Below are 26,711 nucleotides of genomic sequence, written 5' to 3' on the forward strand. Positions count from 1 at the left end.
TGATGAGTGTCACGGATCATCACATTCATCAAGTTGAAGAACAAGTGATATCTTAGAACAAGAGAAGCGGAATTGAATAGAAGAACAATAGTAATTGCATTAATACTCGAGGTACAGCAGAGCTCCACACCTTAATTTATGGTGTGTAGAAACTCCACCGTTGAAAATACATAAGTGATAGTGTGATCATTGGCTTCGGCCCCAGAGAGGGAACCAGAAGAACCAAGATTGATCCTAAGATCTAAAGTGATCAAAGATGAAAATACAATAGTAAAAGGTCCTATATATAGAGAACTAGTAGCCTAGGGTTTACAGAGATGAGTAAATGACATAAAAATCCACTTCCGGGCCCACTTGGTGTGTGCTTGGGCTGAGCATTGAAGCATTTTCGTGTAGAGACTCTTCTTGGAGTTAAACGCCAGCTTTTGTGCCAGTTTGGGCGTTTAACTCCCATTCTTATGCTAGTTCCGGCGTTTAACGCTGGGAATTCTGAAGTTGACTTTGAACGCCGGTTTGGGCCATCAAATCTCGGGCAAAGTATGAACTATCATATATTGCTGGAAAGCCCAGGATGTCTACTTTCCAACGCCGTTGAGAGTGCGCCAATTGGGCTTCTGTAGCTCTAGAAAATCCACTTCGAGTGCAGGGAGGTCAGAATCCAACAGCATCTGCAGTCCTTTTTAGTCTATGAATCAGATTTTTGCTCAGGTCCCTCAATTTCAGCCAGAAAATACCTGAATCAAGAAAACACACAAACTCCTAGTAAAGTCCAGAAAAGTGAATTTTAACTAAAAACTAATAAAATATACTAAAACTAACTAAATCCTACTAAACACATACTAAAAACAATGCCAAAAAGCGTATAAATTATCCGCTCATCACAACACCAAACTTAAATTGTTGCTTGTCCTCAAGCAACTGAAAATCAAATAAGATAAAAAGAAGAGAATATGCAATGAATTCCAAAACATCTATGAAGATCAGTATTAATTAGATGAGCGGGGCTTTAGCTTTTTGCTCTGAATAGTTTTGGCGTCTCACTCTATCCTTTGAAATTCAGAATGATTGGCTTCTTTAGGAACTCAGAATCCAGATAGTGTTATTGATTCTCCTTGTTAAGTATGATGATTCTTGAACACAGCTACTTATTGAGTCTTGGCTGTGGCCCAAAGCACTCTGTCTTCCAGTATTACCACCGGATACATACATGCCACAGACACATAACTGGGTGAACCTTTTCAGATTGTGACTCAGCTTTGCTAGAGTCCCCATTAGAGTGTTCAGGGTTCTTAAGCACACTCTTTTGCCTTGGATCACAACTTTATTTCTTTCTTTTTCTCTTTCTTTTTCTTTTTCTCTCTATTTTTTTTTCGTTTTTTTTTAATCACTACTTTTTCTTGCTTCAAGAACCAATCTGATGATTTTTCAGATCCTCAGTAACATGTCTCCTTTTTCATCATTCTTTCAAGAGCCAACATTCATGAACCACAAATTCAAAAGACATATGCACTGTTTAAGCATACATTCAGAAAACAAAAGCATTGCCCCACATCAAAATAATTAAACTGTTATAAAATTCAAATTCATGCAATTCTTTTCTTTTTTAATTAAGAATAATTTTTTATTCAAGAGAGGTGATGGATTCATAGGACATTCATAACTTTTAGGCATAGACACTAAGACACTAATGATCACAAGACACAAACACAGATAAACATAAGCACTAAAATTCGAAAAACAGGAAAATAAAGAACAAGGAAATTAAAGAACGGGTCCACCTTAGTGATGGCGGCTTGTTCTTCCTCTTGAAGATCCTATGGAGTGCTTGAGCTCCTCAATGTCTCTTCCTTGTCTTTGTTGTTCCTCTCTCATGATTCTTTGATCTTCTCTAATTTCATGAGGAGGACGGAGTGTTCTTGGTGCTCCACCCTTAGTTGTCCCATGTTGGAACTCAATTCTCCTAGGAGGTGTTCAGTTGCTCCCAATAGTTTTGTGGAGGAAAGTGCATCCCTTGAGGTATCTCAGGGATTTGATGATGAGAGGGGTCTCTTGTTTGCTCCATCCTCTTCTTAGTGATGGGCTTGTCCTCATCAATGGGGATGTCTCCCTCTATGTCAACTCCAACTGAATAGCAGAGGTGACAAATGAGATGAAGAAAGGCTAACCTTGCCAAGGTAGAGGACTTGTCCGCCACCTTATAAAGTTCTTGAGCTATAACCTCATGAACTTCTATTTCTTCTCCAATCATGATGCTATGAATCATGATAGCCCGGTCTATAGTAACTTCGGACCGGTTGCTAGTGGGAATGATTGAGCGTTGGATGAACTCCAACCATCCCCTAGCCACAGGCTTGAGGTCATGCCTTCTCAGTTGAACCGGCTTCCCTCTTGAATCTCTCTTCCATTGGGCGCCCTCTTCACATATGACTGTGAGGACTTGGTCCAACCTTTGATCAAAGTTGACCCTTCTAGTGTAAGGATGTTCATCTCCTTGCATCATGGGCAAGTTGAATGCCACCTTACATTTTCCGGACTAAATCCAAGTATTTCCCCCGAACCATAGTAACCCAATTCTTTGGATCCGGGTTCACACTTTGATCATGGTTCTTGGTGATCCATGCATTGGCATAGAACTCTTGAACCATTAAGATTCTGACTTGTTGAATGGGTTGGTAGAACTTCCCAACCTCTTCTTCGGATCTCATGTCGGATCTCCGGATATTCACTCTTTTTGAGTGAAAAAGGGACCTCGGGGATCACCTTCTTCAAGGCCACAACTTCATAGAAGTAGTCTTGATGCACCTTGAGATGAATCTCTCCATCTCTCATGACTCGGAGGTAGAAGCTTTTGCCTTCCCTTTTCTTTCTAGGGTTTCTCGGCCTTGGATGCCATAAATGGTTATGGAAAAAACAAAAAGCAATGCTTTACCACACCAAACTTAAAAGGTTTGCTCGTCCTCGAGCAAAAGAAGAAAGAAGAGAGTAGAAGAAGAAGAAATGAAAGAAGGGAATGGCTTTGTGTTCGGCCAAAAAAGGGGAAGTAGTGGGTGTTAGGTTGTGTGAAGATGAAGGAGTGAAGATGGGTTTATATAGGAGTGGGGGGGCTCATGGTTCGGTCATGTATGGGTGGGTTTGGGAGGGAAAGTGGTTTTGAATTTGAAGGGTGAGGTAGGTGGGATTTTATGAAGGATGGATGTGAGTGGTGAAGAAAGATGGGATTTGATAGGTGAAGGGTTTTGGGGAAGAGGTGTTGAGGTGATGGTGAATGGGTGAAGAAAAGAGAGAGTGGTAGGGTAGGTGGGGATCCTGTGGGGTCCACAGATCCTGAGGTGTCAAGGAAAAGTCATCCCTGCACCAAATGTCATGCAAAAATGCGTTTTGAGCCAATTCTAGCATTAAACGCCGGGCTGGTGCCCATTTCTGGCGTTTAACGCCAAGTGCTTGCCCTTTTCTGGCGTTTAACGCCAGTCTGGTGCCCCTTTCTGGCATTAAACGCCCAGAATGGTGCCAGACTGGGCGTTAAACGCCCATCTGCTAGCCTTACTGGCGTTTAAACGCCAGTAGGTTCTTCCTCCAGGGTGTGCTGTTTTTCTTCCTGTTTTTCTTTCTATTTTTGCTTTTTCAATTGATTTTGTGACTTCTCATGATCATCAACCTACAGAAAACATAAAATAACAAAAGAAAATAGATAAAATATAACATTGGGTTGCCTCCCAACAAGCGCTTCTTTAATGTCAGTAGCTTGACAGAGGACTCTCATGGAGCCTCACAGGTGCTCAGAGCAATGTTGGAACCTCCCAACACCAAACTTAGAGTTTGAATGTGGGGGTTCAACACCAAACTTAGAGTTTGGTTTTGGCCTCCCAACACCAAACTTAGAGTTTGACTGTGGGGGCTCTGTTTGGCTCTGTTTTGAGAGAAGCTCTTCATGCTTCCTCTCCATGGTGACAGGGGGATATCCTTGAGCCTTAAACACAAAGGATTCTTCATTCACTTGAATGATCAATCCTCCTCTATCAACATCAATCATAGCCTTTGCTGTGGCTAGGAAGGGTCTGCCAAGGATGATGGATTCATCCATGCACTTCCCAGTCTCAAGGACTATGAAATCAGCAGGGATGTAATGGTCTTCAACCTTTACCAGAACATCCTCTACAAGTCCATAAGCTTGTTTTCTTGAGTTGTCTGCCATCTCTAGTGAGATTTTTGCAGCTTGCACCTCAAAGATCCCTAGCTTCTCCATTACAGAGAGAGGCATGAGGTTTACACTTGACCCTAGGTCACACAAGGCCTTCTTGAAGGTCATGGTGCCTATGGTACAAGGTATTGAAAACTTCCCAGGATCCTGTCTCTTTTGAGGTAATTTCTGCCTAGACAAGTCATCTAATTCTTTGGTGACCAAAGGGGGTTCATCCTCCCAAGTCTCATTACCAAATAACTTGTCATTTAGCTTCATGATTGCTCCAAGGTATTTAGCAACTTGCTCTTCAGTGACATACTCATCCTCTTCAGAGGAAGAATACTCATCAGAGCTCATGAATGGCAAAAGTAAGTCCAATGGAATCTCTATGGTCTCATTTTGAGCCTCAGATTCCCATGGTTCCTCATTGGGGAACTCATTGGAGGCCAGTGGACGTCCATTGAGGTCTTCCTCAGTGGCGTTCATTGCCTCTTCCTCCTCTCCAAATTCGGTCATGTTGATGGCTTTGCACACTCCTTTTGGATTTTCTTCTGTATTGTTTGGAAGAGTACTAGGAGGGAGTTCAGTAATTTTTTTGCTCAGCTGACCCACTTGTGCCTCCAAGTTTCTAATGGAGGACCTTGTTTTAGTCATGAAACTTTGAGTGGTTTTGATTAGATCAGAGACCATGGTTGCTAAGTCAGAGGTGTTCTGCTTAGAACTCTCTGTCTGTTGCTGAGAAGATGATGGAAAAGGCTTGCTATTGCTAAATCTATTTCTTCCACCATTATTGTTATTGAAACCTTGTTGAGGTCTCTGTTGATCCTTCCATGAGAAATTTGGATGATTTCTCCATGAAGGATTATAAGTGTTTCCATAGGGTTCTCCCATGTAATTCACCTCTTCCATTGAAGGGTTCTCATGATCATAAGCTTCTTCCTCAGATGAAGCCTCCTTAGTACTACCTGGTGCATTTTGCATTCCAGACAGACTTTGAGAAATCATATTGACTTGCTGAGTCAATATTTTGTTCTGAGCCAATATGGCATTCAGAGTGTCAATCTCAAGAACTCCTTTCTTCTGATTAGTCCCATTGTTCACAGGATTCCTTTCAGAAGTGTACATGAATTGGTTATTTGCAACCATTTTAATTAGTTTTTGAGCTTCTGTAGGCGTCTTCTTCAGATGAAGAGATCCTCCAGCAGAGCTATCCAAAGACATCTTGGATAGTTCAGAGAGACCATCATAGAAAATACCTATGATGCTCCATTCAGAAAGCATGTCAGAGGGACACTTTCTGATTAATTGTTTGTATCTTTCCCAAGCTTCATAGAGGGATTCTGCTTCCTTCTGTCTGAAGGTTTGGACTTCCACTCTAAGCTTACTCAATTTTTGAAGTGGAAAGAACTTTGCCAAGAAGGCATTGACTAGCTTTTCCCAAGAGTTCAGGCTTTCTTTAGGTTGTGAGTCCAACCATGTCCTAGCTCTGTCTCTTACAGCAAAAGGGAATAGCATAAGTCTGTAGACCTCAGGGTCAACCCTATTAGTCTTGACAGTGTCACAGATTTGCAAGAATTCAGCTAAGAACTGATGAGGATCTTCCAATGGAAGTCCATGGAACTTGCAATTCTGTTGCATTAGAGAAACTAATTGAGGCTTAAGCTCAAAGTTGTTTGCTCCAATGGCAGGGATAGAGATGCTTCTCCCATAGAAGTCGGGAGTAGGTGCAGTAAAGTCACCCAGCACCTTCCTTGCATTGTTGGCATTGTTGTTGTTTTCGGCTGCCATGGGTTCTTCCTCTTTGAAGATTTCTGTAAGGTCCTCTATAGAGAGTTGTGCCTTGGCTTCTCTTAGCTTTCGCTTCAAGGTCCTTTCAGGCTCAGGATCAGCCTCAACAAGAATGCTTTTGTCCTTGCTCCTGCTCATAAGAAAGAGAAGAGAACAAGAAAATGTGGAATCCTCTATGTCACAGTATAGAGATTCCTTGAGGTGTCAGAGGAAAAGAAAAATAGAAGGCAGAGGTAGAAAATTCGAACTTATCAAGAGAGATGGAGTTCGAATTGTGCATTAAGGAATAGTGTTAGTCCATAAATAGAAGGATGTGAGAAGAAGGGAAGTAGTATTCGAAAATTAAGTAAAGGATTTTGAAAACATTTTGAAAAACACTAATTGATTTTCGAAAATAAAAGTGGGAAAGAAATCAAGTGATTTTTGAAAAAGAATTTGAAATTTAGAAATCAAAAAGATTTGATTGAAAACTATTTTGAAAAAGATGTGGTTAAGAAGATATGATTGGCTTTAAAAAGATGTGATTGAGAAGATATGATTTGAAAAACATTTTAAAAAGATTTGATTTTGAAAATTAATGACTTGGCTATCAAGAAAGGATATGATCCAAACATTAGACCTTTTTCAACAGAAAAGGCAACATACTTGAAATGTTGAATCAAATCATTAATTGATAGCAAGTATCTTTGAAAATGGAAAGAAATTGATTTTGAAAAAGATTTGATTGAAAAGATATGATTTGAAAAAGATTTGATTTTGAAAAACTTTGAAAACTTGAAAAAAATTTGCATTAAAAACAAAATCTTCCCTCTTGTGCCATCCTGGCGTTTAACGCCCAAACCACTATGATGAGCGGATAATTTATACGCTTTTTGGCATTGTTTTTAGGTAGTTTTTAGTAAGTTTGAGCTACTTTTAGGGATGTTTTCATTAGTTTTTATGTTAAATTCACATTTCTGGACTTTACTATGAGTTTTTGTGTTTTTCTGTGATTTCAGGTAAATTCTGGCTGAAATTGAGGGACTTGAGCAAAACTCTGAAAAAGGCTGACAAAAGAACTGCTGATGTTGTTGGAATCTGACCTCCCTGCACTCGAAATGGATTTTCTGGAGCTACAAAACTCCAAATGGCGCGCTCTCAACGGCGTTGGAAAGTAGACATCCAGAGCTTTCCAGCAATATATAATAGTTCATACTTTGTTCGGAAATTGACGACGTAACTTGGCGTTAAACGCCAAGTACATGCTGCTGTCTGGAGTTAAACGCCAGAAAAACGTCATGATCCGGAGTTGAACGCCCAAAACATGTCATAACTCGGAGTTCAACTCCAAGAAAAGCCTCAACTCGTGGATAGATCAAGCTCAGCCCAAGCATACACCAAGTGGGCCCCGGAAGTGGATTTATGCATCAAATACTTACTCATGTAAACCCTAGTAGCTAAGTCTAGTATTGTTCATACCCTGACCGGGCTCCTCCAAACTCGGTCAGTTCATAAAAGGTCCGACCTCGTCCTAAAGGCTCACGCCTAAAGGTCGGACCTCGGACGAATAAAGCAAGGGAAGGCCCATCAAAAGGAACGCAGCCCAAACCTAAAGGCCGAAAAGGCCTAGCAAAGGCGGTTCCACAAAGATAGGGATAAAACTCCCGAAAGATAAGATAAGATAAGAATATCTTATCCAGGGAAGATCACGGCCAACTACTATAAATACACTGGAGCACCCAGGTATGGCATTCATTCCACATCTACACATATCTGCTTGGACCCATGCTAACTTAAGCATCGGAGTGTCATTGCAGGTACAACCACCAACCACTCTGCATATCAAGCTCGGGTCCCTGAACCCCCACCTCGGGCCTCTCCAGACGACCGAGCTACACGTTTCAGGTAACCCTCGGAACATTGGCGCCGTTGCCGGGGACCTGGAAGTCATCCCCCTACCATGGCGGACGACTCTCACAACAATGACCGCGCTGCATCTGAACAGGAGGACGAAATTGACACCGGAGAACGACCGGACAGCCCTCTATCACCACGCACTCCAGGAGGAAACAAACAGAATCGCCCAAAGACATCACTCCCAAACAAAGATCCACAAAATTCCGAAAAAGAAAAGAGCTCGGAAATTCTAGAAGCAGTCCGGGCACAACAAAACCGACTGAAACAACTCGAAGAGGACATAAAGAAACAGAAAGAAACTGAACAAGATCTGAGAAGGGAGACTCAAAAGCGCAGAGAATTAGAAGAAAAACTGCGGAAAATAGAGGCCAACCTGAAAGGCCGGACAGAACGCGGCACCACCCCCGAAGGCAACCATGATCCCTTCACGCAAGAGATCATGAAGGAAAAGGTACCGCGAAACTTCAAACCACCCGATATGAATCCCTACGACGGCACCACCGATCCAAGCCACCACCTCAGCAACTTCAGAAGCAGAATGTACCTAGTCGACGCCTCCGACGCGATTCGGTGCAAAGCCTTCCCCACCACTCTCACCAAGTCAGCCATGAAGTGGTTCGACAACCTGCCACCAAGATCAATCACCAGCTTCGAAGACCTAACCAAAAAATTCCTAACAAGGTTCTCTATTCAAAAGGACAAGACAAAACATGCCCCCAGTCTACTCGGGATCAAACAAGGCAACCAAAAAACTCTCCGAGAATACATGGAGCGATTCAACAAAGCCTGCCTGGACATACAACACTTGCCCACTGAAGCAGCCATCATGGGACTAGCAAACGGCCTAAAAGAGGGACCGTTTAGCCAATCCCTATCCAAACGATACCCGACCTCCCTATACGAGGTGCAGGAGCGAGCAGAAAAATACATCAACATGGAGGAAACCTCCCAGCTAAGAGACTCTTCTAGGAAAGAATCAACCTACTCACTCCGAGATCGGGATCGGGAACAGAAGAAGAAAGAAGACCCCAACTCGGACAAGCCACGGAAGTACCACAACTACACCCCCCTCCGAGTCTCCCTGGTAGACGTCTACAGAGAAGTATGCCACACCGAAAAGATCCCACCGCCCCGACCGCTAAAACACAAGAGAGCGGGAAGAGATCGGTCCGAATACGGTGAATATCACAAGCTCTACGGTCATTCTACTAACGACTGCTACGACCTAAAAAATGTTATAGAAAAGCTGGCCAGAGAAGGAAAACTCGACAGATACATAGCAGAGAAAGGAGAAGAGACCAGGAAGAGAAGGCGGGGAGATAACGAAGGTCGGGCCGAACAAACCCCGCGAACCCCTGAAAGACACGTTCACATGATAAATGGAGGTTTTGCAGGCGGAGGAACATCCAGATCCTCGCGAAAAAGACACCTCAAAGAAGTCTATCATGTCCGAGAAGACAGTCCCCTGTCCGAGTTACCTACTATCTCATTTACCGAGAAGATGCTCAAGGGATAATTCCCGGCACGACGATCCAATGGTAGTCACCATTATCCTAGCAAACGCCAACTTACATCGAACCCTGATTGACCAGGGAAGCTCAGCAGATATCCTGTTCAAAACGGCATTCGACAAGCTCGGACTTGAAGAAAAAGAACTAAAGGCCTATCCCACCGACCTCTTTGGGCTAGGGGATACCCCGATCCATCCCTTAGGATACATCCCGCTACACACTACCTTTGGAAGAGGCGAGCAATCTAAAACATTAAGCATCGACTACATTATAGTCGACGTCACTTCGGCATACAATGCCCTCATTGGGCGACCAACCCTAAACAAACTGGCAGCTATAGTCTCGATCCCACACCTCTGTATGAAGTTCCCTACCGCAAAAGGAATCGCTACCCTAAAAGGCGACCAAAAACTAGCGCGGCGATGCTACAACGAAAGCCTGAGCCTAAAAGGGAAGGAGGTCAGCACGATAGAACTCGGACGAGTGCAGTCCCGAGAAGATCCTCGACCACAACCAGAGGGAGAGACCGAAAAAGTCCAGATTGGGAACACACCTGAAAAAATAACAAACATAGGAGCGAACCTCAAAACGGGCCTAAAAGAGGAACTCATAACCCTCTTAAAGGAGAATTCCGACTTCTTCGCCTGGAAAGCCTCCGACATGCCAGGCATAAGCCCCGACCTGATGTGCCATAAGCTATCAGTTTACCCGGGATCCCGACCTGTCCAACAAAGACGCCGGAAGCTCGGACCCGAGCGCATGCAAGCAATAGAAGAACAAGTACAAGCACTACTAGATGCAGGGTTCATTAAGGAAGTAAAATACCCCCTATGGCTCGCAAACGTGGTCCTGGTAAAAAAGCCCAACAGAAAATGGAGGATGTGCGTCGATTACACAGACCTCAACAAAGCCTGCCCCAAAGACCCATATCCACTACCAAACATCGACGCCTTAGTAGACGCAGCCTCAGGCTACAGATATCTCTCCTTCATGGACGCATACTCGGGATACAATCAAATCCCGATGTACGGACCCGACCAAGAAAAGACCTCGTTCATAACCCCAAGGGCAAATTACTGCTACGTAGTAATGCCCTTCGGGCTGAAGAACGCAGGGGCAACCTACCAGAGGCTAATGAACAAAGTGTTCTCAGAGCACATCGGACTACAGCTAGAGGTGTACGTCGACGACATGCTGGTAAAGACACAAGAAGAAACTTGCTGACCGACCTCACCAGCGTCTTCGGCACCCTCAGAAAACACAACATGAGACTTAACCCGACAAAGTGCACCTTCGCCGCAGAAGCCGGAAAGTTCTTAGGCTTCATGCTGACTCAAAGGGGCATCGAAGCGAACCCGGACAAATGCCCAGCGATACTCAATATGAAGAGCCCGACGTGTGTCAAAGAAGTACAACAACTGAATGGAAGGCTAGCCGCCCTATCAAGATTCTTGGCAGGATCAGCAATAAAGTCACTACCTCTCTACTCACTCCTAAAGAAAGGGAAACCCTTCTCATGGACCCCGGAGTGCGAAAAAGCCTTTCAAGAATTCAAGGAATTCCTCGGGCAGCCACCAATCCTAACCCGACCTTTAAAAGGAGAAGAACTCGTATTATACCTCTCGGTTGGACATCGAGCAGTCGCTTCAGCATTAATACGAGAAAATGACCAAGGCCAACACCCCATATACTTTGTAAGCAAGGCACTACAAGGGGCCAAATTAAACTATCAGAAGATAGAAAAATTCGCCTACGCCCTAGTATTTACAGCTCGGAGGCTCCGTCCCTACTTTCAAGCCCACACCATCAAAGTCCGGACAAACCAACCCATGAGACACATCCTCCAAAAAACAGACCTGGCAGGACGAATACTGCAATGGGCGGTGGAACTGTCCGAGTTCGACCTCCACTATGAAACCCGGACTGCCATAAAATCTCAGTATCTAGCCGACTTCATCGCAGAATACACTGAGACCCCTGGAACCCCACTCTCATGGAACCTGTATGTCGACGGGTCCTCAAACAAAACTGGAAGCGGAGCCGGGGTTATACTCGAAAGCGACCAAGGAACGCAGATAGAACTATCCCTAAAATTCGAGTTCCAGGCCTCGAACAACCAAGCCAAATACGAGGCCCTACTAGCAGGGCTAAGGCTAGCCGAAGAGGTCGGAGCCCAGAAAATCACGATCTTCAGCGACTCCCAGGTCATCACATCACAAGTAAATGGAAGCTACCAGGCCAAAGACCCAACTATGAAAAAATACCTGGACCAAACACAGGCACAATTACGCCACTTTCCAGAGATACAGATCCAGCACATACCTCGGGAACAAAACGCCCGGGCAGACGCCCTCTCAAAGCTTGCCAGCACCAAGCCCGGAGGCAACAACAGAAGTCTCCTCCAGGAAACCTTACAGTCTCCCTCCGTGCTAAGAGAGGAAGAAACGCTAAATATATCCGACCAACAGCAAGGATGGATGACCCCCATACTCAGCTACCTGAAGTCGGGAACTCTCCCCGCCGAAAGAAAAGAAGCTAAAAGACTCACGAAAGACGCCCAGAATTATACACTAATTCACGACGTATTATACAGAAGAGGATTCGCAAACCCCTTCCTTAGGTGCGTCCCGACCTCAGAAACAAAGAGCGTCCTCGAAGAAGTCCACGGAGGCATGTGTGGGAACCACCTCGGAGCTCGGGCATTATCCAAGAAAGTAGTCCGAGCCGGGTTCTACTGGCCAACTTTGCAAAGAGACGCAACGGAGTTTGTGAAAATATGCCCCCCCTGCCAAAAACACGCCAATTTCCACAAAGCACCACCCGAAGACCTTATCAGCATCACCGCACCATGGCCCTTCGCAAAATGGGGACTTGACCTACTCGGCCCGTTCCCCAAGGACCGGGGCAAGTCAAATACCTCATAGTAGGGGTCGACTACTTCACAAAGTGGATCGAAGCTGAACCCTTAGCCACCATTACGGCTCAGAAAAGCCGCAAATTCCTATACAAAAACATTGTCACAAGGTTCGGAGTCCCCTACTCCATTACAACAGACAATGGAACACAGTTCACGGACACAAGTTTTCAGAACTTGGTGGCCGAACTAAAAATCAAACAGCAATTCACCTCAGTCGAGCACCCACAAGCCAACGGACAAGCAGAGGCCGCAAATAAAGTCATCTTGGCCGGGTTAAAACGAAGACTCCAAGAGGCCAAAGGAGTATGGGCCGAGGAGCTCCCCCAGGTGTTATGGGCATATCGGACAACTCCACACTCTACAACGGGAGAATCGCCATTCCGACTAGCTTACGGGATGGAGGCAATGATTCCTATCGAAATAGATGAAGGGTCGCCCAGAGTCATCTTCTACAACGAAGAAGGTAACCCGCAGGCACAAAAGGAAGAACTCGACCTCCTCCCCGAGGTCCGAGAAAGAGCCCGGGTCCGAGAAGAAGCCTTAAAACGGCGAACGGCCCTCAGATACAATCAGAAAGTAATAAAACGAAGCTTCTCCACTCACGACCTAATCCTAATCCGAAATGACATCGGAACACAAAAGTCGGGAGAAGGAAAGCTAGCTGCAAATTGGAAAGGACCCTACAAAGTAACAGAAGTCTTAGGAACAGGCTATTACAAGATATCCGACCTAGAAGGCAATGAGCTGCCCAGGGCCTGGCACGCCTGTAATCTAAGACGGTACTACAGCTAGAAAAATTTGACCCGAGGTGTACTCTTTTTCCCTACAAGGGTTTTTTAATGAGACACCCGGTCAAGTAAGGCACCCGACCTAGTCAAGGGTAAACACTCTGTAAATATTCTTTCTTTTTTAATACTAATCAAATTTTTCTATTTTCTTTTGTTCTTCCTCGTGATGAAACAAATCCTGAAAAAGTACCCCGCCAAGGCGCATTAATTTATGCTCGACAAAACGCAAAAAATCATTGCCGAGAGACCACACAATGTCGGCAAAGATAAAAGCGACGAGGTTCAAATTAATGTGAGAAGTTATAAAGTAACTCTGAAAAAGGCTCAAAAAGCCAAATAAAAAGAGATTACAAAAATAACTTAAAAGGCCGACCAATGACAAGGTCGGACCCAACAAAGGGTGTACTCGACCGCCCAACCCGAGGTCCGAGAAAAAGCTCGGACCCGAGAAGGAAGCCTTAAAACGGCGAAAACAAAGATTTCGAAAACGCTTACTAAAAAGTTGCTATACAGAAAGCAACTAAAAAGTACAAGCGAAAAAACGAAATCAAAAGGAAAAAACAAAAGTTTTCAAGAAAAAAGCGCTAGCTAAAAGGTTGTTATCCAAAAACAACTAAAAAGCATAAAAGTGGAGCAAAAAGTCAAAACACGAACAAAAAACACCGCATAATAAGCTAAAAAGTTACTACAAGTAGCTAAAAGCAAAAAGAGTGTCCAAAGCATTCACAGAAACCATCCAAAAAACAAAAGAGCCCACAGGCCGGGCAAAAAACCAAAAAATAAAAGGATTACAGAGAATCAAAGATCCTTTCCGGACGCCACATCAACAGAAGGCTGCGGGAGAAACATAGAAATCGGGACAGCATCGACGGCACCGTCATCTCGATTTAAAACCTCCACACCAGATCCATCCCCGGCCAAAGGTGAAGTCGGGTTCACAACCGGAACTTTGGGGTCGGACACCGGAACCTCATCCTCGTTGGGAGCAGGAACAATCTTTCCCTCCACAACAACGTTATCCGTACTGAATAAACTCAGATCCAGGTCAGGGGCCAGAACCCGGACCTGAGCCTTCAAATTTTCATACATAGCATCCATACCCTTAGCCACATGCCCTTCTAGCTCGTAAAAATCATCCTGAGCAGATTGCAACTTCTCCTTTGTCTCCACAAGCTCGGCAAGTGCCCGAGTATAATTCTCCTTCGCCGCCTTCGCCATCTCCTCAGACGAACTCGCCGCCGCCACAGCCGCGGTAGCTTTAGCTTTCTCCTTCTCCAAAGACTCCTCCAGCTCAGCAATCCTAGCAGCCTTCAGTTTACTAATTCTCTCAAACTCAGACTGAGCTTTCTCAAGACGGGAACTGGTCGCACCAATAGGGGATTTCTTGAACTCCCGGGCAATAGCGGCATGAAGACTAGCCATCCGGACACAGCTCCGCGCCATATACTGAAAATGGTGCTCCATAGACACATCATCAGTAGAAATAAAAGTCTGAGGGAGAATATGCTGTTCAACCCAACCAAGAGCATCGAAATCCTTGTCATTAAAACCCGCAGGCTCTTGAGAGGTCTTCTGTTTCTTGGGAGGAGGACCCGAGGACGAAGGAGGAGAAGAGGTAGCAGGTCCAGAGGTCGGAGGATCTTGATTTATAGCTCGGAACTGGGGAGTCAGAATAGTCTTTGACCGAGTAGTGACACCCACAGTAGTCTTCTCGGAGAAGATCGGGCAGAAGCCCCCAGCCTCGATATTCCGAGCAGCCACAGACTTCTTCGTCCGACGAAGGTACTTCATGGAATCCGCCTGAGAAGACATCTCTGCAGAAATAAAAGAAAAGGATTACCACAACAGAAATTCCACCAAAACAAGCAAAGCCAAAAAAACTAAAAAAGATGAATCTCGGAGAGGTCGGGAACTACCTAACTCGGAACGGAGAAGGCTTGGATCTCCCAACATTTCTTCGTGTCCAAGTGAGGCGCCCGACCCCATAAACTGCTTACCACACCCACAAAAGCCTGCTCCACCTCATCTAGACTCTCAAAAGTATACTTAGTAGACACTACATTCTCCTGCCAACAAAGAGGAAAAGAAGGCTCCCCACTCTCATCTAGAAAGAAAGGTCGGACATCTCCAGTAGCCCGGACCTTGAAATAAAAGTTCTTAAAATCATGAAAAGACTCATCATACAGGGTACAAAACTTCCTTCCCTGGTTAGCCCTAAAAGAGACCCAAGATACCTTCCCTCCACCCGACCCCGGCTTCGTCAACACAAACAAATAAGAAAAAAGAGAAATAGAGGGAGCAACGCCCAAAAACTGACACAAAAGTTGAAACAGCTTTAAAAACGCCCAGGAATTTGGATGGAGCTGCGTAGGGGCAAGATTACAAGACCATAACACCTCAGACTCCAGGTCGGTAAAGGGAAGTCGGACACCCAGCTTAGAGAAAAAACAATCATAAGCATAAAAGAAGAGCTTCTCGGAACTATCTAGGGGCGGAAAGCACACTCTCTCCTCGGAATCCGGGGCCACTAGTTCATAATCCCTCTCAGACTCTCTATTTTCACATATGCTACAATGCCTACGGAACCTAGCTAAATACTCAGAATCTACCACAGAAGGGACTCTTAGAGGAAGAGGGTCTACCCAACCAAGACCACATGGAATCTTAGTCGACATCGCTTGAAGAACCTTTCGAGACATAAAATTCTTACCTACAAAGAAGAACACAACAACAGGCAAAATCACGTAAAGAAGACAGCGAAAACCCATTCAGCAAAGCAAAGAAACAAAAAACCTCCACGAAAAAAAAATGCGGCAACCCGGAACTAAAAAATACCAGAGAACAAAAAGAGCCCCCCCACATACATACAACAAAGCAATGGCGGCGCCTCTTTTCGGGGCAACCCAGGCATAAAAGAAAAAGAAACAAACAAGAGCCACACAAAGAAACAGAAGCATATGTGCACAAGAAAAGAGAAACATGGGAACAAACCTGGAAGAAAGAAACGAAGACGACGAGCTCCGGAGCAAGAAGAACGAAACGACGACACAGAAGAAACTCCAGAAAGACACACGGAGAGATTCGGGGAAGCAGAAGTAAAAAGAGAGAAGAAGCAGTGCTCGAAAAAGATAAAGAGAAACAAAAACGCAGAGAAAGAGGAAAAGGGGCAAATAAATAAAGCCTTCACAGAGCCCGAATGGAAATCGAGGAAAAACGGTAAAATGCAATAAATGCAGGAAACTGCCATTTTTGAAATTTGAAAAACTGCTATGCCCGAGCTCGACCTCCCCGAAAAGGACGAACTCGGGCAGGGGCACTGTTCATACCCTGACCGGGCTCCTCCAAACTCGGTCAGTTCATAAAAGGTCCGACCTCGTCCTAAAGGCTCACGCCTAAAGGTCGGACCTCGGACGAATAAAGCAAGGGAAGGCCCATCAAAAGGAACGCAGCCCAAACCTAAAGGCCGAAAAGGCCTAGCAAAGGCGGTTCCACAAAGATAGGGATAAAACTCCCGAAAGATAAGATAAGATAAGAATATCTTATCCAGGGAAGATCACGGCCAACTACTATAAATACACTGGAGCACCCAGGTATGGCATTCATTCCACATCTACACATATCTGCTTGGACCCATGCTAACTTAAGCATCGGAGTGTCATTGCAGGTACAACCACCAACCACTCTGCATATCAAGCTCGGGTCCCTGAACCCCCACCTCGGGCCTCTCCAGACGACCGAGCTACACGTTTCAGGTAACCCTCGGAACAAGTATAAATAGGATAAGTTACTATTGTATTAGACATCTTTGGTCTCAGTTTTGTTTTATTCTTCATCTTAGGAGGCTATTGATCACATTCAGGGGGCTGGCCATTTGGCCATGCCTGAACCTTTTACTTATGTATTTTCAACAGTGGAGTTTCTGCACACCATAGATTAAGGGTGTGGAGCTCTGCTGTACCTCAAGTTTCAATACAATTATCATTACTTTCTATTCAATTCTCTTCTATTCTTATTCCAAGATATACGTTACACTTAACTTTGATGAATGTGATGATCCGTGACACTCATCATCATTCTCACCTATGAACGCGCGTGACTGACAACCACTCCCGTTCTACCTTAGGCCGGGCGCATATCTCTTAGATTCCCCAACAGAATCTTCGTGGTATAAGCTAGATAGATGGCGGCATTCATGAGGATCCGGAAAGTCTAAACCTTGTCTGTGGTATTCCGAGTAGGATTCTGGGATTGAATGACTGTGACGAGCTTCAAACTCCTGAAGGCTGGGCGTGATGACAAGCGCAAAAGAATCAAGGGATTCTATTCCAACCTGATTGAGAACCGACAGATGATTAGCCGTGCTGTGACAGAGCATAGGAACGTTTTCACTGAGAGGATGGGATGTAGCCATTGACAACGGTGATGCCCTACATACAGCTTGCCATGGAAAGGAGTAGGAAGGATTGGATGACTGTAATAGGAAAGTAGAGATTCAAGAGGAGCACAGCATCTCCATACACTTATCTGAAATTCCCACTATTAATTTACATAAGTATTTTTACCCCTTTTATTTTCTATTTATTTATTAATTTTCGAAACCCAAAACTATTTAATCTGCCTAACTGAGATTTACAAGGTGACCATAGCTTGCTTCATACCAACAATCTCTGTGGGATCGACCCTTACTCACGTAAGGTATTACTTGGATGACCCAGTACACTTGCTGGTTAAGTTGAACGGAGTTGTGAACTATGGTATTAGCATCATGTTTTTGGCGCCATTACCAGGGAATGAAAAGCAATGAATTTTGCAAAATGGAATAACAATTGAATCACAATTTCGTCCACCAAGTTTTTGGCGCCGTTGCCGGGGATTGTTTGAGTATGGACAACTGACGGTTCATCTTGTTGCTCAGATTAGGTAATTTTTTTTTCAAAAATCCTTTTCAAAATTTTTCTTTTCTTTTTTGTTTTTCTAAACTTTATTTTCGAAAAAAATTAATAAAAATACAAAAAAATTAGAAAATCATAAAAAAAAATCAAAAATATTTTGTGTTTCTTGTTTGAGTCTTGAGTCAATTTTTAAGTTTGGTGTCAATTGCATGCTTTTAAAATTTTTCTTGCATTTTTTCGAAAATCCCATGCATTCATAGTGTTCTTCATGATCTTCAAGTTGTTCTTGATAAGTCCTCTTGTTTGATCTTGATGTTTTCTTGTTTTGTGTTGTTTGTTGTTTTTCATATGCATTTTTTGTTTGTTAGAGTCCATGCATTAAAGATCTCTAAGTTTAGTGTCTTGCATGTTTTCTTTGGATCAAAAATTTTTCAAAATTATGTTCTTGATATTCATCATGATCTTCAAAGTGTTCTTGGTGTTCATCTTGACATTCATAGCATTCTTGCATGCATTCATTGTTTTGATCTAAAAATTTCATGCATTGAGTATTTTTGTTGTTTTTCTCTCTCATCAATAAAAAATTCAAAAATAAAAAAAAATATCTTTTCCTTATTTCCCTCCAAATTTTCGAAATTTTGGGTTGACTTGGTCAAAAATTTTTAAAATTAGTTGTTTCTTACAAGTCAAGTCAAAATTTCAATTTTTTAAAATCTTATCTTTTCAAAATCTTTTTCAAAAAAAAAATTATATCTTTTTCATTTTTTTTTAATTTTTTGAAAAATTCAAAAATATTTTTCAAATTATTTTCAAAATCTTTTTCTTATCTTTATATCAAATTTTCAAAAATTAGCTAACAAGTAATGTGATTGATTCAAAAATTTGAAGTTTGTTACTTTCTTGTTAAGAAAGGTTCAATCTTTAAGTTCTAGAATCTTATCTTGTAGTTTCTTGTTAGTTAAGTAATTTTAAAAATTAAATCTTTTTCAAAATATCTTTTTCTTAAAAATCTTATCTTTTTATCTTATCTTTTTCAAAAATTTTATCTTTTTCAAAATTTAATTTTAAAAGTATCTTATCTAACCCCCTATCTTCTTATCTTTTTAAATTTTAATTTCAAAATCTTTTTCAATCAACTAACTAACTTTTTGTTTGTTTCTTATCTTTTTCAAAACCAACTAACTTCCTATCCCTCTCTAATTTTCGAAAATACCTCTCTCTTTTTCAAAAATTCTTTTTTGTTTTCAATTTTAATTTTAATCTTATCTTATATTTAATTTTTGAAAATTACTAACCCTTTTTTTCAATAAATTATTTTCGAAATTTCCCTCTCTTCTCTTATTCTATTTAATTAATTAATTACTAACACTTCTCTTCACCTCTCTTCATCTAAGAATCCAAACTTCTTATATCCCTTGTATTTGGATTCTTCCCCCCCTTTCTCTGTCTACTAACAGAAAGGAATCTCTATACTGTGACATAGAGGATTCCTCTTTCTTTTCTTGTTTTCTTCTCTTTCATATGAGCAGGAACAGGGAAAAAGGCACTCTTGTTGAAATTGATCCAGAACCTGAAAGGACTCTGAAGAGAAAATTAAGAGAAGCTAAATTACAACAATCCAGAAATAACCTTTCAGAAATTTTCGAACAAGAGAAGGAGATGGCAGCCGAAAATAATAATAATAATGCAAGGAGAATGCTTGGTGACTTCACAAAGCCAACGTCCAAGTTTGATGGAAGAAGCATCTCCATTCCTGCCATTAGAGCCAATAACTTTGAGCTGAAACCTCAGCTAGTTGCCTTAATGCAACAAAACTGCAAGTTTTATGGACTTCCATCTGAAGATCCTTATCAGTTTTTAACTGAGTTCTTGTAGATCTGTGAGACTGTAAAGACGAATGGAGTTGATCCTGAAGTCTACAGACTCATGCTTTTCCCTTTTGCTGTAAGAGACAGAGCTAGAATATGGTTGGATTCACAACCTAAGGATAGCCTGGACTCCTGGGATAAGCTGGTCACTGCCTTCTTAGATAAATTCTTTCCTCCTCAAAAGCTGAGCAAGCTGAGAGTGGATGTTCAAACCTTCAAACAAAAGGACGGTGAATCCCTCTATGAAGCTTGGGAAAGATACAAGCAGTTGACCAAAAGATGTCCATCTGACATGTTTTCAGAATGGACCCTATTAGATATATTCTATTATGGTCTCTCTGAAGTTTCAAAAATGTCATTGGACCATTCTGCAGGTGGATCTATTCACCTGAAGAAAACGCCTGAAGAGGCTCAAGAACTCATTGACATGGTTGCAAACAACCAGTTCATGTATACCTCTGAGAGGAATTCCGTGAATAATAGGATACCTCAGAAGAAAGGAGTTCTTGAAATTGATGCTCTGAATGCCATATTGGCTCAGAACAAAGTGTTGACTCAACAGGTCAACATGATCTCTCAAAATCTGAATGGATTGCAACATGCATCCAACAGTACTAGAGAGGCAGCTTCTGAAGAAGCTTATGATCCTGAGAACCCTGCCATGGCAGAGGTTAATTACATGGGTGAACCATATGGAAACACCTATAACCCATCATGGAGAAATCATCCAAATTTCTCCTGGAAGGATCAACAAAAGCCTCAACAAGGCTTTAACAATGGTGGACGCAATAGGCTGAGCAATAGCAAGCCATATCCATCATCTTCTCAGCAACAGACAGAGAATTCTGAACAAAACACTTCTAATTTAGCCAATATAGTCTCTGATCTGTCAAAGGCCACTTTCAGTTTCATGAATAAAACAAGATCCTACATTAGAAATTTGGAGGCACAAGTGGGCCAGCTGAGTAAGAAAGTCATTGAAACTCCTCCCAGTATTCTCCCAAGTAATACAGAAGAGAATCCAAAAGGAGAGTGCAAGGCCATTGATTTAGTCAATATGGCCGAATACATAAGGGAGAAGGAGGACGAAAATCCTAGTGAGGAAGACCTCCTGGGACATCCCTCGAGCAAGAAGGAGTTTCCTATTAAGGATCCAAAGGAATCCGAGGCTTATATAGAGACCATAGAGATTCCATTAAACCTCCTTCTGCCATTCATGAGCTCTGAAGACTATTCATCCTCTGAAGAGGATGAAGCTGTGACTGGAGAGCAAGTTGCTCAATATTTAGGAGCTATCATGAAGCTGAATGCCAAGTTGTTTGGTAATGAGACTTGGGAAAGTGAACCTCCCTTGCTCATTAGTGAACTAGATACTTGGATTCAGAAAACTCTACCTCAAAAGAAACAAGATCCTGGCAAGTTCTTAATACCTTGTACCATAGGTACCATGAGCTTTGAAAAAGCTCTATGTGATCTGGGGTCAAGGATAAATCTTATGCCACTCTCTATAATGGAGAAGCTGGGGATCATTGAGGTACAACCTACCTTGTTCTCATTACAATTGGCAGACAAGTCCTTGAGACAAGCTTATGGAATAGTAGAGGACGTGTTAGTAAAGGTTGAAGGCCTTTACATCCCTGCTGATTTCATAATCTTAGACACTAGGAAGAAAGAGGATGATTGCATCATCCTTGGAAGACCTTTCCTAGCCACAGCAGGGGCTGTGATAGATGTCAATAAAGGTGAGTTAGTCCTTCAATTGAATGGGGACTACCTTGTGTTTAAGGCACATGACCATCCCTCTGTGACAAAAGAGAGTAAGCATGAAGAGCTTCTCTCAGTTCAGAGTCAAGAAGAGCCCACACAGTCAAACTCTAAGTTTGGTGTTGTGAGGCCACAACCAAACTCTAAGTTTGGTGTTAAGACCCCATATCCAAACTTTAAGTTTGGTGTTGGGACTACACTAACATTGACCTGATCACCTTGTGGCTCCATGAGAGCCACTGTCAAGCTATTGACATTAAAGAAGCGCTTGTTGGGAGGCAACCCAATTTTAATTATCTAATTTTTATTTTATTGTTATTTTGTGTTTTATTAGGTACATGATCATGAGGAGTCACGAAAAAATAAAAAAAAATTAAAAACAGAGTCAAAAACAGAAGAAAAAAATTTTTCACCCTGGAGGACGCACAGGCTGGCGTTCAACGCCAGTAAGATGCATCTGGCCGGCGTTCAACGCCAGAACAGAGCACCATTTTGGCGCTGAACGCCAGAAACAAGCAACATCCTGGCGCTGAACGCTAGGAATGTGCTTAGAGGAGAAAAGCTGGCGCTGAACGCCAGTAACAAGCATGAAACTGGCGTTCAACGCCAGAAACATGCTTTACATGGGCGTTGAATGCCCAGAACGTGCACCAATGGGCATTTAAATGCCAGAATGGTGTACAAAGGCATTTTACATGCCTATTTGGTGCAGGGATGGAATTCCTTGACACCTCAGGATCCTGTGGACCCCACAGGATCACCTTAGGATCTGTGGACCCCACAGGATCCCCACCTACCATATTCCCTAATTACACTCTCCTAATCCTAATCACACTCCCCTACTCCCCATGTCACACTTCCCAACACTCCTCACCAATCACCTCAATTCCTCTTCCCAATTGCCCCATTCACCACTCACATCAACCCACTCTTCCCCATAAACCCCCACCTACCTTTACAATTCAACTTCTCTTTCCCACCCAATCCCACCCATATAGCCGAATCCATCTCCCCTCACTCACCTCCATTTTCTTCTTCTTCTTCCTCTCTTCTTTCTTCTCTTGCTCGAGGGCGAGCAATATTTTAAGTTTGGTGTGGTAAAAGCATAGCTTTTTTTGCTTTTTCATTACCATTAATGGCACCTAAGGCCAGAGAAACCTCAAAGGGAAGACAAAAGCTTCCACCTCTGAGTCTTGGGAGATGGAAAGACTCATATAAAGCCGTCATAGCTCAGTCGTAGAACATGTGGCTGCAAATCAAGAGATCCCTGAGATACCTCAGGGGATAAGTTATCCTCCACACAAATATTGGAAGCAACTAAGGGTAGAAACACCAAAATTACTAGGAATCATTCAACAGAAGCAAGGAAGAGACATAGAGGAGCTCAAAAAGCACCATTGGACCTTCAAGAAGGCGCCACCCTCACTCAGGTGGATTCATTCCTTGTTCTTATTTCTTTCTGCTTTTCGGTTTTTAATGTTGTGTTTATCTATGTTTTGTGTCTCTACTTCATGATCATTAGTATGTAACCATGCCTCAAAGCTATGAATAAAATCCATTAATCCTACACCTCTCTTAAATGAAAAATGTTTTAATTCAAAAGAACAAGAAGTACATGAATTTCGAATTCATCCTTGAATTTAATTTAATTATATTGATGTGGTGACAATACTTTTTGTTTTCTGAATGAATGATTGAACAGTGCATATGTCTTTTGATATTGTTGTTTATGAGTGTTAAAATTGTTGGCTCTTGAAAGAATGATGAACAAAGAGAAATGTTATTGAGGATCTGAAAAATCATGAAATTGATTCTTGAAGCAAGAAAAAGCAGTGAAAAAGAAAGCTTGCGGAAAAAAAAAAATTTTTTGCGAAAAAAATAGAAAGAAAAAGAAAAAGCAAGCAGAAAAAGCCAATAGCTCTTAAAACCAAAAGGCAAGGGTAAAAAGGATCCAAGGCTTTGAGCATCAATGGATAGGAGGGCCCAAGGAAATTAAATCCAGGCCTAAGCGCCTAAATCAAGCTGTCCCTAACCATGTGCTTGTGTCATGAAGGTCCAAGTGAAAAGCTTGAGACTGAGTGGTTAAAGTCGTGATCCAAAGCAAAAGAGTGTGCTTAAGAGCTCTGGACACCACTAACTGGGGACTCTAGCAAAGCTAAGTCACAATCTGAAAAGGTTCACCCAGTTATGTGTCTGTGGCATTTATGTATCCGGTGGTAATACTGAAAAACAAAGTGCTTAGGGCCACGGCCAAGACTCATAAGTAGCTGTGTTCAAGAATCAACATGCTTAACTAGGAAAGTCAATAACACTATCCAAAATTCTAAGTTCCCAGAGACGCCAATCACTCTAAACTACAAAGGAAAAAGTGAGATGCCAAAACTGTTCAGAAGCAAAAAGCTACAAGTCCCGCTCATCTAATTAAATTAATATTCATTGATATTTTAGAATTTATAGTATATTCTCTTCTTTTTATCCTATCTGATTTTCAGTTGCTTGGGGACAAGCAACAATTTAAGTTTGGTGTTGTGATGAGCGGATAATTTATACGCTTTTTGGCATTGTTTTTAGGTAGTTTTTAGTAAGTTTGAGCTACTTTTAGGGATGTTTTCATTAGTTTTTATGTTAAATTCACATTTCTGGACTTTACTATGAGTTTGTGTGTTTTTCTGTGATTTCAGGTAAATTCTGGCTGAAATTGAGGGACTTGAGCAAAACTCTGAAAAAGGCTGACAAAAGGACTGTTGATGCTGTTGGAATCTGACCTCCCTGCACTCGAAATGGATTTTCTGGAGCTACAGTGTCACAGATTTGCAAGAATTCAGCTAAGAACTGATGAGGATCTTCCAATGGAAGTCCATGGAACTTGCAATTCTGTTGCATTAGAGAAACTAATTGAGGCTTAAGCTCAAAGTTGTTTGCTCCAATGGCAGGGATAGAGATGCTTCTCCCATAGAAGTCGGGAGTAGGTGCAGTAAAGTCACCCAGCACCTTCCTTGCATTGTTGGCATTGTTGTTGTTTTCGGCTGCCATGGGTTCTTCCTCTTTGAAGATTTCTGTAAGGTCCTCTATAGAGAGTTGTGCCTTGGCTTCTCTTAGCTTTCGCTTCAAGGTCCTTTCAGGCTCAGGATCAGCCTCAACAAGAATGCTTTTGTCCTTGCTCCTGCTCATAAGAAAGAGAAGAGAACAAGAAAATGTGGAATCCTCTATGTCACAGTATAGAGATTCCTTGAGGTGTCAGAGGAAAAGAAAAATAGAAGGCAGAGGTAGAAAATTCGAACTTATCAAGAGAGATGGAGTTCGAATTGTGCATTAAGGAATAGTGTTAGTCCATAAATAGAAGGATGTGAGAAGAAGGGAAGTAGTATTCGAAAATTAAGTAAAGGATTTTGAAAACATTTTGAAAAACACTAATTGATTTTCGAAAATAAAAGTGGGAAAGAAATCAAGTGATTTTTGAAAAAGAATTTGAAATTTAGAAATCAAAAAGATTTGATTGAAAACTATTTTGAAAAAGATGTGGTTAAGAAGATATGATTGGCTTTAAAAAGATGTGATTGAGAAGATATGATTTGAAAAACATTTTAAAAAGATTTAATTTTGAAAATTAATGACTTGGCTATCAAGAAAGGATATGATCCAAACATTAGACCTTTTTCAACAGAAAAGGCAACATACTTGAAATGTTGAATCAAATCATTAATTGATAGCAAGTATCTTTGAAAATGGAAAGAAATTGATTTTGAAAAAGATTTGATTGAAAAGATATGATTTGAAAAAGATTTGATTTTGAAAAACTTTGAAAACTTGAAAAAAATTTGCATTAAAAACAAAATCTTCCCTCTTGTGCCATCCTGGCGTTTAACGCCCAAACCACTATGATGAGCGGATAATTTATACGCTTTTTGGCATTGTTTTTAGGTAGTTTTTAGTAAGTTTGAGCTACTTTTAGGGATGTTTTCATTAGTTTTTATGTTCAATTCACATTTCTGGACTTTACTATGAGTTTGTGTGTTTTTCTGTGATTTCAGGTAAATTCTGGCTGAAATTGAGGGACTTGAGCAAAACTCTGAAAAAGGCTGACAAAAGGACTGCTGATGCTGTTGGAATCTGACCTCCCTGCACTCGAAATGGATTTTCTGGAGCTACAGAACTTCAAATGGCGCGCTCTCAACGGCGTTGGAAAGTAGACATCCAGAGCTTTCCAGCAATATATAATAGTTCATACTTTGTTCGGAAATTGACGACGTAACGTGGCGTTAAACGCCAAGTACATGCTGCTGTCTGGAGTTAAACGCCAGAAAAACGTCATGATCCGGAGTTGAACGCCCAAAACACGTCATAACTCGGAGTTCAACTCCAAGAAAAGCCTCAACTCGTGGATAGATCAAGCTCAGCCCAAGCATACACCAAGTGGGCCCCGGAAGTGGATTTATGCATCAAATACTTACTCATGTAAACCCTAGTAGCTAAGTCTAGTATAAATAGGATAAGTTACTATTGTATTAGACATCTTTGGTCTCAGTTTTGTTTTATTCTTCTTCTTAGGAGGCTATTGATCACATTCAGGGGGCTGGCCATTCGGCCATGCCTGAACCTTTTACTTATGTATTTTCAACAGTGGAGTTTCTGCACACCATAGATTAAGGGTGTGGAGCTCTGCTATACCTCAAGTTTCAATACAATTATCATTACTTTCTATTCAATTCTCTTCTATTCTTATTCCAAGATATACGTTACACTTAACTTTGATGAATGTGATGATCCGTGACACTCATCATCATTCTCACCTATGAACGCGCGTGACTGACAACCACTCCCGTTCTACCTTAGGCCGGGCGCATATCTCTTAGATTCCCCAACAGAATCTTCGTGGTATAAGCTAGATAGATGGCGGCATTCATGAGGATCCGGAAAGTCTAAACCTTGTCTGTGGTATTCCGAGTAGGATTCTGGGATTGAATGACTGTGACGAGCTTCAAACTCCTGAAGGCTGGGCGTGATGACAAGCGCAAAAGAATCAAGGGATTCTATTCCAACCTGATTGAGAACCGACAGATGATTAGCCGTGCTGTGACAGAGCATAGGAACGTTTTCACTGAGAGGA

This window comes from Arachis stenosperma, chromosome 1 (assembly GCF_014773155.1).
Source record: "Arachis stenosperma cultivar V10309 chromosome 1, arast.V10309.gnm1.PFL2, whole genome shotgun sequence".
NCBI lineage: Eukaryota > Viridiplantae > Streptophyta > Magnoliopsida > Fabales > Fabaceae > Arachis > Arachis stenosperma.